The 14271-nt window shown below is 46.9% G+C and overlaps 1 protein-coding gene across 3 annotated transcripts in view; it reads right to left on the reverse strand.

Moving 5' to 3' along the window:
* ICE1 (interactor of little elongation complex ELL subunit 1) overlaps positions 1 to 14271 on the reverse strand; it is a 1011762-nt gene that overhangs the window by 30674 nt on the left and 966817 nt on the right. The window lies entirely within an intron of this gene.

Below are 14271 nucleotides of genomic sequence, written 5' to 3' on the forward strand. Positions count from 1 at the left end.
CAGTGATAAATCAGGTCATACTTCTGCCCAGAGGAGGTGACCTTACAAGACTACTCAACAAAGAGGAATTAAAGTGGATACTGAGAACGGACAGTCTCAACACCGGACTTAACCTCCAGGAAGATTGGACCAATCTGGTCTAATCTACCACTGCTTGTACATCGATCTAGTTTTCTCATTTTATTCTCTAAGTCAATCTGCAGCTTTATTGTAATGTATCATAGTGGATAGCAATTATAATTGTAAATTGATGATCTAGGGTTGTTAGGTTTTCACTCACGAGCACTATTGTCACTCTCAGCCACCCTTCTGGGTGTACCTTCCCTCTCCAATATGGCCGCCGTACTCCCGAGCAATACTGGGTCCCGTAGCCCCTTGTCACTTTCCATTATATCTCCCGAGACTAACAAAACAGGGCGTGTGGCTACCGCCTCCCGCAAACATTATCCAGCTCGCATTGCCGAGATCCCCGTGATACCGACTAAACCGGTAAGTCCCATTACGCCGACTCAGTCTTCCCGTAGCCTGATACTCGGGCACTTAATACAACCCCGACGGTTTGTCTTATTTTTAGGTACCGATCCAGTCTAATTTGATTGGTCCCCATCGCGGCGACCCCTTATATTTTGACCCTATGCAAAGTTATCGTATGGTGAGCCCTTTGTTTTTCACTGCGCCGTCTTATCTTTTCACAGCGCCGTCTTTATATGGAACTCCACTCTATTCCCACCTGGAAATCACGGGGCACTACAAACCCCTTTTATAATAGATGACGGACCTTCACGATTTCGGCAACTAGGATTCCCTTTACCGGACCTTCACGATTTCGGCAACTAGGATTCCCTTTACCTGATAGGTTATAATCACGGTTGTTCCCCGCTCACTGGGAATTAACCTTCTACTTTCACGCTATCGACTCACATATAGGCACAATCATGGGTCGCCACGTCTTTTTCCAACCTTGTACACGCGATCAGCTCGTCACCTGAATATGACCTTGACGTATTTTAATCACAACGTTACACTTAATGTCACACAGACCAAAAAGACATTGTTTTAAAGTTCTAAAGCTTTCCCTCTCCAATTCCTTTTAGGTTCTAGAGGCTTGTAATTATTAGGCACATATTAAAATGTCCTGATGATCCATTTGATTCAAAAAGTGGGATCGAAACGCCGTCGACTTAATTTTGTGCCATATACTGTGTGTATATAATATGTACCTTGTGGTTGTAATGGCGCATCTTGAAAACATTTGTTCATATTATGATTCAAAGAACATTTTTTGCTTTTTTGCCTAAAAGCCCTTTCTGTGCACTTTGATTGTACTAAAGTGTTTTGTGTGTTTGAATGTGGTACAGGCTTGTACCCCACGACGAGAGAGTGTTGAAGGATATTCTCTATTTACCCAGTTGAATTCATTAAAGGATTGTGACCACTGTCCGGCTGGACAAGTCATTCGAATACAGGTTCCATTGTGTCTGTATTTATCTGGATATATATCTAATGTTGCATGGGACCAATGCTGTTCTCATAATCCTTGTTCCCCGAGGTCCGGTGCTGACGATATTGGGGCTCCTTGTTGTTTGAAAATATGTCTTTCTTAAGACGACGCACGCAAAGGCCAATAGGCTGTCAGCCAAAAAGAAAAACACCCACATGAGCGTGTGAAAAGTTGTGATCAGCTCCAAGAGGTTGTTTTCCTATTGCAGCGCATGCACGCTGCTATAGGCTCGACCAAAAAAGGAGTCACGACTTTTACAGAAAAGCATTCAATGGGTCTGCGTATGGCGGGCTCCACACCAGGCTAAAAATTCATGCAGGTGCCATGCACAAACTGATTTTGTAGAGGGGCGCTGCACAGCAAGGATAACATCACCTCGGGAGATGGATGATACAGTCAAATGTCGCTGCACATCTCCATGCACGGAGGTGTAGATAGTGCAGGTACAAGTGCAGCACCCTCCCAAAGTGCCTGCCTGATCGGAGGACAGATGCTCATGCCCAGGAGTTCCAGATATTACACCCTCCTGGCCCAATCCAGAGTCACTAGGTCATTCCAGATCATGCTCAGAACTTGAGGCAGAAAAAGCAGAAAGGCATTTAGGAGGCCCCTTGCTCCACTCTAGCCAGAATGCATCTCCTAAGGAGAGCTTTCTTGGGAAATCCAACATGTACATGTTGAAAAATAACACGTTTTCGCCGGTGGAAAAATGAACTTAGAGTTGGATGATTTCCTGCACCCCCTTGGGATGGAGCTGCCAATTGTGATCCACAAGGTCACGTTGGTTGAGTTTGTCTGCCCTGGATTTCAAAGATCCTGCCTAGTGGTTTACAACCACAGATATGCCCTGAAGGTCTAGCCAATGCCAGAGGCGAAGAGCCGTTTGGCACAGGACCCAGATGCCACTAAGAGCTGCTTGTGCAGTACCACATGGCGGTGGAATTTTCCATGAGAACCTGCACTAGACTCCCCTTGATGGACACCAGAAAGGCATTCCTCGAAAGGCCTTCAATGATACGTGCAAGACCCACAACTCCAATAGGTTGATGGGGAGTTAGGTTTTTGCTGCAGACAAGAGTCCTCTGGTCTCCACTTCTCCCAGATGACTAACCCAAATCAACAGCTATGCATAAATCTCACCTTTCAACTCTGAGTGGGGAAGGAAAGTGGTCTGTCACTGAAAATGCACTGACGCAACAACCACTGCAGATCTCCGACGAAACCTGGATAAAATCTGACCAGTTCTCATAGACCTTGGTCCACTGAGACTTCAGATCCCACTGAAGAGCCCGCATGTGGCACCATCGACAATCAGGACTCAGGAGGCCACTAGGCGAAGGAGCCTCAGAGCCAATCTCACTGAGGTCACTAAGACTGAAACATCACAATTATAGCCCAAATGTCCTGGACTCGTAATGAAGGAAAGGCCTGAAACTGCGCTGCATCCAGAATGTCTCAGATGAAAGGGACACTGAGAAAAAGTCCGGTGTGACTTGCACACATTGATAGTGAACCCCAAAGATGTCAGAACATTTGCCATTGTCTGGAGGCTGTCTACGATTGACTGTGGCAAGCCTACTTTCGAAAGCCTGTCTCCAAGGTAGGGGAAAACCACTCATCTAAAGATGTGCCTTGACCAACACCATCACTTTCATGAACACCCGAGTTGCACTGGTTAGGCCAAAGGGGAGCAGAAAATTGAAAATGGTCCTAGAATACACTGAACCGCAGGTAATGTCTGCAGCATGGGCATATGAAAGTATGCATCCTGCATGTACAGAGCTACCGTCAAGCCCCCTAAATCCAGAGCAGAAAGAGCCTGGTCCCTTTGGGAGAATAGACCTTCACTTCCTGAAGTAAAAGTGCCATGTGGCCTTCTAATGGCTGCTCTGAAGTAGGTGGAAATTTGGCAGGTTTTGTTGGACAAATTGGAGAACCCATTGTTTGAGATAATCAGTCACCACCCCTGGAAAAAGTGTTGGATCTGGCCTCCTACAGGGTCTTCGTAAATCGCTTTGGGCGTGATAGTGTGGTTTGGAAGCTGCTGCCACAGGGCTGAGGGACAGAAGAACTACGTCCTTGATGACCAGCATGTTGTCTATCTGATTCCAAAAGGACTTGGGTGATTTATAAGGGGGCAGGTCGTGACAGTGGGGATATAGCTGGGGGAAATTTACAAGGGGTAGAAGCTGGAATTGTCTGTGTACCATACCTCTATAAAATTCCTGAAAGGGACAGGTTTGTAGAGGAAAGTGCCTGGTAAGAGTCGAAAGGCCAAAGAACATACTGTGGCCTGGCTTTCCTTCAAACTTGAGGCAGACCTTGCTTCAAGCGTGGTGACGTAGAAAAAGGTCATGCATGTATCGGCCAAGTAAACAACTGTCATTCACTGACCTTACGCCTAAGCTGACTGAGAACATAAGTTTCCTGAATAACTAGATCTTTTTTTGACTCTCTATCCAGGAGAATGGTAGGAAAAGAGTTGGGATTCACTTTGCTGGTAGAGGCTTTAAGCATCAGGCTCTCAGGTGGAGGATGCTAAATTAGGAATTCAGGGTCGCCTGGTGCCGGCCACTGATGCCTATCAAAGAATCAGTCAGGGGCTCATTTAAGGACTACAGGGGCTCAGGGGAAGCCTTCTCTACTTGAAGAACTTCTGTAAGGACATTAGTTTTGACTTCCACAGAGGGGAGTTGATGGTAAAAGACCTCTGCTGCACGTCTTATGACCATAACAACGGAAGCTTATTCAATAATCTTTATTTCGGCAATTGCCATAAAAGATACACATAAAATTACAATTAACCAAATTTAAACATCAGTGTTACAGCAGTAATAGGATGGCATACAAATAAAAACAGGACAATGTCCCCATAGATAACAGCATAAGGACTACATCACTCAATAAAAGAATGCTATATAGTAGTTGGAAATATATTCAAAATAAAAACAGGACAATGTTATAAAATTATTAGATTCTGATTAAAAAGAGTCCAATACATAAGAGTTGTGCAATCACTGGTACATGATCTGGTCAGGGATGTGGTGACCTAGGGATTAAAAGCCTTCTCTTATACCATACTGCTTCGAGGAATTTAGCCATAGCGAAAACAGTTACTTTTGAGAGATCGGTCTTAAGAATTCTAAAGGCCTCGGAGCATTTGGCAAACCCCAGGTTCTTGCATAATGGAATTATCCAGTACCTCCTGGCCGCACAATGTGCGGGACAAAAGAAGACTAGATGCAGTTCGTCTTCAAGCCCGCAGTTACAGCCTGGGCAATTTTTCATGGTCTGGGAGTTCCATTTGCTTGTGAATGCTCTGAGCGGAAGAGTGCCATACCGCCATTGTAAGTATAACTTTCTGGCCAAATTCGGGAAAATATCGTCAAGAACTGGTTCAAACTTGTAATAATCTTTCACCCCAAGGAAGGTGTTAGTCAGGGAATCTGGGCGTGAGCCCTGTGTATGGGATTCAAGGTTACAAGCATAGAAGGTTGCTACCAGATCTTTACGAGACAAACCCTGGCAAGCCATTTCAGGATCGCTCCAAAAGGTGGGGAGTTTCAGCCGGGCAAACTCAGTTTTCAGATATTTGAACCACGGGATGTTCTCGATAGTAGGGAGAGCAAGGATTTCCTTCACTTCCTGTCTATAGTTGGCTAGCTCAGGGGTAGACCATATTCTTCTCCAGAAGGTTAGAGGCTTTACACCCACTACTTCATCCAACAGTTTCAGGCCCAGATCCAATCTAATAGGGAGAAGCGGGGTGCTGGCCGGTAACTTTAAAAGTTGTCTAAGAAACTTGTTTCGACCATGACAAAGTCCCTCTTGCAGGTATTACCCCAGAGTTCACTGCCATAGAGAATCCCGCCTCTGGCCTGGAGTTTGTAGCTCTCCAAGGGGGGGGGCTAGTGGTCTAATAGATGATTTGTTGGAATTGACTAGCCTAATTATTCCCCCTGCTATTTGAGTCAATCTGAGCTGTGACTTGATTTGATGTTCACCCCATTCCAATTTATCATTCAAAGTCACACCCAGGTAATCGAACGTGAAGACTCTTTCAAGCTTATTGATGCCTATAGAGGGATTAGGGCGTGTTTTTTTGGGGGGATTAAAAATCATGCCCTGTCTTCAGGGCATTTATTTCAAGACCATGGTCTTGACAAAATGCCTCAAAGCCCTCCAGAATGCGCTGAATCCCCATTGGGGATTTCGATAGCAGGAGAGTGTCATCCGCAAACATAATTGCGGCAACCTTTCTGCCACCAAGCCTTGGTGCATCTGTGTTGGGAACATTGTCTAGGTGATCGATTACCCCGTTGACAAAGAGGCAAAACAGGGTCGGTGCAAGAACACATCCCTGCCTTACCCCTCTGCCAACGGGGAATCTTTGTGAGAGAGTACCCAACCTCCCACACCTGACCTGAGCATAATTTTGAGTATGCAAACGAACAATGATGTTTAAAAGAGCAGGAGGGACACCAAGTTCGGCAAGCACTGCCCACAGTTTACTCCGCGGAACCAAATCAAAGGCTGCGCGGAGATCGACAAAGACAGTGTACAGTGAACCCCCCTCCACCCGCACAGTCTTCCAGAACAAAAGGGCCAGACGAAAAATTTGGTCCATCGTCGAGACCTTGGATCTAAACCCTGCCTGATAAGTACTTAAAACGGAGTTATCCGTCAGCCAATCTAGGAGGCGGTCAAGTATCAGCCTAGAATTTTTTTTGTGTGCTACATCAATAAGGCTGATTGGCCTATAGTTGGCTGGGAGCAGGGGAGAGCCCTTCTTGAAGATAGGTACAATCTCTGCTCCCAGCCAAATACTAGGGACTGCCATTCCCCCAAGTATTGCGTTAAAGACCTCCAACAGATACGGGGCCCAAACCCTGGGTTGGTGCTTAAATATATCACACGGGATTTTATCTAGCCCAGGGGCCTTGCCCGAGGGCAATTTGGCTATTGTATTATGGACCTCCTTTAGGGTGAATTGTAGTAACTCAGCACCCTCAGTAATTCAGGAGTGCGCTATGACCCCGCTGGATGGTGAATGGTATTTGGGCATCAAATCATCGCAATAGTCGGAGGAGCTAGAACCAGCCTCTTCGTAAAGCCTGCGAAAGTGGTCCTCCCACACTGAGGCCGCTATATTAGCCTCCACAGCCTGAATCGGCTCGGCAGACCCTGTTCTCACTATCTGCCAGAATTTACGGGCATCTCTAGTCTGGAGAGCAGCCAGCATATTATCCCAATTAGAGTAATCCCATTCCACCTTTGCATTATGGATTGCTTGCTTTAATTCCTCCCTTTTTATCTTAATTAAGTCCGTATCCCTAGGGTGTCTCAAAACAGCGAGGAGGTTGGCCTTTGCCTTCTTGCAGGTTGAATTATACAAAGAGAGTCTTGGGGCCTATAGTTCCCCTTCCGCACAATTGGGTTTAAATACTCCATGAGGGTATCCATCAATTCCACATGGAGGATGCCCAGCTTGCGGAATATGTTTTCTGGCGAAGAATGACTAATAAGATCCCCAACCCGTTCAAATATGGGGATTAGCTGGACATACAACTCGGAAATGTATGCAGGATTGTTCACAAGCTTTGCCCACCTCACTCTTCGCCTATTGTTTGTGAGGATTAAATTGGGATTTGGGGGTGCCTCTGCCAGTGGGTTGCCCAAGAACCCGCTTGGTGCGATAAGAGAGAGAATTAATGCGTTGTGGTCGCTGTCTGTTCTTTCGACTACCACAAAATCAGAGACCCTATTCCAGTTAGATGTCTGGACCAAAATATAGTCCAAATGAGACCCTTGCTCTGATTTATTAAAAGTGGGTTTTGCGGGGATGTCATTCTTGAATCGGCCATTACAGGCTCTCAGAGAGTTACTGAGAGTTAGTGCCGTAATTTGTGTCGCTAGGGGGGACCATGGCTTTGGTGGGGGTCCAACCAATTGTGGAATTCCCCACTGGTCATCCTCCTCCATGAGTGCACCCTCCATGATCAGGCTAAGTGGCTCAAACTGGCAGTTAAAGTCTCCGCCCAACACAATCCCAGCAGCCGAGGGAATTCTGGGGAGAAAAAGAGAGAGCTCATCCCAAGTGGGTGAAGGCTTTGTTATACCCGATGGTCTGGAATAAACGTTTATAAGTGCTAGTTGGCTGTGGTTTGGCCATTCCAGCAGCACGCATTGAATGTCCAGGGAGTTAGTGTGGAGGACCCTAGCCTTGCATCCCAAATGGGACGCCACCCATAAACCAAGCCCTCCCGAGGGCCGTCCTTTTCCCTCCCATTTAGCTGGGATTGCAAAGGTTGCATACCCAGAGCGCCATGTGTCCTTCCGAGCCCATGTCTCCTGAAACAGGCATATATCCTGATCATCAATAAAAGACCCCCACTCAGGGGAATCTAGCTTACCCTGAAGTCCCGCCAGATTCCAGGAAAGAATGGAAAATCGGGTTGAGCGGTCTCCAGATAAAGTGACAACGGAGTTGGATACAGGAGGATCAATAAAATCTGCCAGCACAGCAAGGGGTTTGATGGATTGGGATTGTGGAACAATCTGTCCCTTGCCGGTGGCGTTTGAATAAGTGCCCATACTCCGTTAAATCTGTGAACTTCAATCACAGTTATCTAAACCTGAGAGCACACCAAACCTATTTGCTGACTCCAGTGGTGTAAAAGGTCTCAGATGGTCCATTCTACTATTCAAGTTCCTATTGGGCCTGGGAGGTACCATATTCCACCCAAAGGGATCAGCAGCGAGTAGAGGCTGGGGGACTTGTAACGGATTCCAGGGTTAAAAGGTAATATGGGCGTAGTATAATTGAGAGCCATGGGACCCGAATAGGTGTGTGGGAGCACTAAGGATCTCGGGTAAAAATAAGTCAGTGGGCGTGGGATGATGGAATTAGAGCCACTATCTGGGGGCCAGTTTAGTATATAATTAACCGCGCGCGGGTCTCTAAAATTTATGACGACCACATCCCCATCGTTATCCTTGGTCCTATTGCCCAGCCAAGGCAAACGCCTTACATGCACAATTTCTGCATTGATATTTTGTGCAAGCGGTCTAAAATGGCTGAGCCAGTGCATGATTTTATTTTTCAGTTGATGGAACCCTTCTCTCTTATTATCAGATAATCTGGGGACCCCTGTCAGCACAACCACATAGGGGAGGGCTTCCGGGGAAGTTCAACTGGGGGAAATTTACGAGTCGGTGACCTGGAATTTCTAATGGAACCCCTAATGGAACCCCGTGTATTTTCCTGTGTGTTTCCCACATATACTTTTCTTGGACCCCTATTGGATGCGCCAGCTAGAGCAGGAGTTAAATTAGAACACTCCTTAGCCGCTGGAGCCATCGGTTGCTTAGGGCGTGTTAGGTCAGTAGATTTGGCCGATGATTTGGGGGGAATGGAAATAGCTGATGTAGTCGGAGCTGGGGGCGGGACAGTGCCACTCACCAATCCATTGGATGATCCTACATGCTTACTGAGCACAGACTCGATAGCCTCGAGCCTGTTCTCCACTCTCCTCAGCCTCTCTATAATGGGTAAGATGAAAGACCTTATTAGGTGCTCCATATTATCCAGAGAGACTGCAAGAGTAGTGCCCTTTTGCGTTGGGTCTGCAGGATTGCCAGGCTGAAGCGTAGTATTCACTGGCTGTGGAGGTAATTCCAGAGGCAGGGAAAGTGACAGGGTTGGTGAATTAGCTGGTGCTGGTGAGTTAGCTGGTGCGGCCGTAGTAGGTGTAATAGTAGGCCTTGAAGATTTGCCGAAGTCAGAGTGTCTGATCTTGGGCTTTTGAGGAATGCCCCCTTTCCGTCTTCTCTTGGCGGGTGGGGGGCCATGTAACTTGTTGGGCATTGATTTTTTAGATTTGTTTATAACTGGTTTAGTTTGTACCACAGTCCTGGGTGTCTGATGAGACTCTATTATAATCGGGCTAGAAAGGGAGGTGTCAGCTGGTAGCTGGGCTATAGGGCCTGAGGGTGTCGAGGTGGATTCACGCAACAAGAGGGGGAAGCTTTCGAAGAATAGGGGATCATCATTATTACCAGTTATGCCTAGAGTGGGGGGTGGAACATGAGGTGAGGGATCTATAGAAATCCTATTCTTTATGCTTTCTATAGAGCGACGGCGTTCAGCTCGGCGCACAGCTAATTGCTTTTCCCTACCTGGGTCGGTGGAAGTCCGTGTAAAATAATTATCACGTGTCCCAACAGTATTAATTACCCCCGAGTTTTCCATAGTAGCTTTATCAGGACTTAGCGCCATTGCCGGGGGGATAGCTTGAAGGTGTAGACCACAGTAGTAATGAAAGAAAGTGGGCCCAGCCCGGCCTCACTCGGTCTCTGAGGGCCTCAGAAGGCCCGCCCTTGTCCCGGGCTTCTCCCGCGCAGCGGGAGATAATCCTGTTCTTAATGAGTGTGAGGTGCACAGGGGGCGGGGCTAGCAGGGAGAGCGGGCCAGGTGTTCCAAGTTGGCCGAGCAGGGACTCCTGGGAAATGGAGTCCCCGCACTCACGCTCGCAGCCCTGCCCTGCCCCTAGGCTCACCGGTGACAGCAGCTGATTCCCGGGACACACCTCCTCACGAAGCGGGACCCGCGGAGCAGGTTCCGCGAGCAGTAAGATGAACACACAGCGGGCAGCCCCACAGGAACAGCCGGTGATGCACAAACTTCAGGAAAGCAAACAAAGTTTCAGGTATCAAGTTCATATATAAATCGTTCTCATGCTAGTGTGGGGTAACATCTCCATTGTCACCACTCTCATCTCCAAATGGTGGGAGACTGATCAGACTGTGAACCAAAATGTTGGTGGAGCATCTGATGGTGGCCCTGCTGCGGGGTTAGAATTTAGTCAGAATCAGATTGAAGTTGGAATTGTAATATAGATTCCAGATGCGACCTTTGTAGAGGCCGAAATGAGTTCAGATTGGGGTCAAAGACTGAAATCGGTATATGGTTTTCTTATGGTGCCAGTGGTGTCAGTACTAATGTCAATGTCAGAGGGACTGTCTCTGACATTAGTGCGGAATTTGAAGTGGGTTTGATAGGCAATGGTAGCGCAGAGGACAGATCCGCTGGCAGTAACCAGAATGCAGGCTCTTGAAGATTCCTTTTGTCCGAAGACACACTAAAGGGAACAGGGAGCGCCCCAAAGATATGCAACATGGCCTTCATGAAGGCCTCATTCCGGTGTGAAGTCGCCACTGGCCGGGGAGTTTGGGGTGCACCGTGATCAATTGGATCGGGTTTGAGACCAAGTGGTATATTGATCCCTTTGTGACTTTTCTGAAGCTAGAGAGTGGTGGGAAGGAATCTAGTCCCCCTTGGCTTTTTTGTGTTTCCTCTTCTACTTAAACTTACTGAAGGCTTTGACCTAGATAAGGACCTGTTGGGGAAATTACCTCTGAAGTGGGTCCACACTCTCAACTTTGAAGAGGAGCAGGACTTGCGTCGTTTCTTTCAGTGTTCTATAAAATACAGCTTTATTTCACCTTCCCAGATCCCCTTCGAGTTCATGAAGGCGCATTCCTAGCATGACTTGGAGTCATGACCTGAGCTCAAACACCGAAGGCAGACATTTAACTTTGATAGACCCTGCATTGTCTAAATCCTGTAGTCTTTGGAGGGGACATAGTTCCCCTGCACACAGGTTTAAATTTTGACAGAAATATTAGGCAAATAAAGGGAAGAACAGACGTGTCTACTGTAGGAAAGTACTCTTTTTGACATGGTACCCCCACTTTGTGCCCTAGTACTGATGCTTTTCGACTGAAAGTACAGTGGGTCCCTGCTAACCAGGCTGCCAGTGTTCTTTCGCTAACAATAAGATAAATGCCGAATTGTAACCCAATTGGCAAGGACTTTAGCAACCCTGTAAGTCCATAGTAAATGATACCCCTGGTACTAACAGCCTGGGTTAAAGAGGGTCCTTATGGGCTGCAGCATATATTATGACACACAAAGGGGCCAACACCAAAATTACAAGCAAACTGCCATCTAAGGATGAGTGAAATGGTGCAAACCTTTTTGAAATCACGACATGGCACACTCACTGTGTGCCATGCCTTGTACTGCATATACTATATGCAGGTCACCCCTACAGCAGGCCTTAGAGTCCTAATGCAGGGTGCACTATATTATACGTGAGGACATACCTGCATGAGCAGTTACGCCCCAGTGATGTTTTGTTCCACTATACTTAACAAAGAGGGGAGGTAGAGTATAAAGTAGGATTCCTACTCCACGGGCACTAGTAACTAAACAAGAAGAATCCTACTACCTGTGTAAAAGGGAGAGACAGGGGGGGAGCACACAGTGTTGTGTAAAATACCCCTCACACACCAACAGGCCCCTTGGTGTCATGCTTCATCATCGGGGTCTTCGCACCCCGCTGAAGGGATGCGGCACGCTTCGACCTGCGACTACGCGGGAGCGTTGACAAATCAGACTATGTGTGGTGTGTGTTGAGTGCAAGTGAAGGGTTTTGGATGTGAGTGGGAGGTGTAGTGATAAGTTAAAAAGTACCTGGCTAGTGGGTGAAGAAAAAAGATTTTTATTAAATACCCCTAGCTGGTGCTGTTAAAAAATGTGCAAAGGGACGAGGTTTTCTGTCTTAATTAGGGACAGAACCTCTGGTGTGCGTCGACATGTTTCGGTACGGGTGTACCTTCTTCAGGACGGGGCACAACTCCCAACCCTACTCACGTTTTTCTAAAGAAAATGGGTTTTCATTTATTTATAAAATGATTACACTCAATAAAGGTGGCTATAATGTGCCTACAGCGGTTATCTGGTACATGTATTTACATGTCCTGAAAAAAAGAAAAAACCATTAGGTTTGGTTACCATCTATGGTTGGCTCAGACAGGTGCAGTCACCTGGAGCCCCAAACAGTTCATTAAACCTGTAAAGGAAAAAATGACATACAACATGTAACACATACAGACACATAAGACACACTTAGGATTTTTTGGTTTTTTGTTTTGTGAACATACTTGTGATCTTGGTTGGCTATTACCTCATGAGCAAAACTCTGGCATCAAGGTAGGTAGGTGGATCCACAATCTATAAGAATAGAGGGGTGGATTTCAGTGTTGTCGTTTTTACTCACTTTTCAGCTCCTACTGAGGCCCGGTTTTTTTTAAAGAAATACTCACGAAATCCGCCTATATTGGCCTCCTTCTACCACCTTGTGCTGCTCCGCCGTGAATGGATTGCGGATGACCTAGGCGGTATAAATAAGGGGTTAAGGCGTGTTCTTATTGGTTAATAGGCGGAAACGGTAAATGACCATGTACGGGCGATACCTGTGCGGCCCTCCCCCTCCACGTATGTGGTCGGGTCACATGTAGCATGTACATCTCTCTTATTCGTTTATTACCGGGTTCTGGTAAGTCCAAATAAGGACTTTCCGTTTGTTGTCCACTCACTGGCTGCCCCGTGGCTCGCGCTGATCAGTAGCCCATGTGATGCCTCTGCCGTGTAATTCTCTTCCCTTCGCGCATTTGCTGGTTCTACGGTGTTCTCTAGCGCATGCGCACGGACCGGAGGTTGCGCATGCGCAATGTTTGGTACTCCGGGACTCTCTAGCGCATGCGCATTGGCCGGATGTTAACTGAGTGTGCGCGCTGGAGTTGAAAACCGGCGCTGGTCACTGAGGAAGATTGTGATCATTCCGCCTGAAGTGTATCCTTACTCCTGGTGCAACTGGTCACTAATTATGGCAGATGATTAAAAACATTGGTTTCAATTAGCAGAGAACCGTGTCTGCTTGTAATTTATAAGCATTCTGTGCGTTTCAAAATGTATAATAATGATACAGAGAGTGCTGCATGTGGTGGCCCAATGATTTAACTATGATCAATCGATGGGGAGGGTTCTTTAGGTGTCCAAAAACTGGTCCTTTTTTTTTTTTGTGGGTTATCTGGAGATTTGGCTCCATGGTATGTCATCATTGAGTCCCGTGACATGAGTTGCCAGACGGAACACCCAGCGTTGTTCCTTTTGGAACAGGCCTGTCTCTGACGGTAATCTTTCGATTACGGTCCACCGTAGATCGTTGATGCAGTGCTGGTACGACAGGAAATGTGCTGCCATCTTGGTTGTTGTTTTTTTGCAGCGTATGTTACTTTTGTGTTCCCCTATCCTAATCTTGACGGGGCGGGTGGTCATGCCCACATACTCTAGTCCAGATGGGCAGTTTATTAAGTAGATCACGTTCCTTGTATTGCAGTTTGAGAATTGGCGTTGTTCCCATCTCGTGCCATTTCTGAAGGTTAGATTTTTACTCTTCTGGGTTTGGTGGCAACAGCTGCAATCGCCACATGGGAAGTGACCCTGTATGCCAGTAACATTGTGTCTCACTGTCTTGCTTTCCTGTGGTCTGGTGTGGACCACGATGTCTTTTATGTTTTTGCCCCTCCGATGCGCATGCATCGGTTTCTCAAAGCTCAGATCTCCACAGTTCAGGATACCCCAATGCTTATCAATGACCTTTGACACTTGGTTTGATATGGTCGAGTAGGTTGTCACACAGATTGGTCTTTTATTTGTTTCTTTTTCATGGGGGTTTTCTTGTATAAGTGCCTCCCTGTGATTGTTTCTTGCACGCTTCATCGCTTTCTCGATGGTTCTGGTGGGATACTGCCTCTGGATGAGTTTAGTTCTCAAGTCTTTCGCTTGTTGGTTGAAGTCACTCAGTTCTGTGCAGTTTCTCCGCAGTCTCAGGAATTGCCCATAGGGCAGATTCTCCCTTAGG

The sequence above is a fragment of the Lissotriton helveticus genome, chromosome 4_1, assembly GCF_964261635.1.
Source record: "Lissotriton helveticus chromosome 4_1, aLisHel1.1, whole genome shotgun sequence".
NCBI lineage: Eukaryota > Metazoa > Chordata > Amphibia > Caudata > Salamandridae > Lissotriton > Lissotriton helveticus.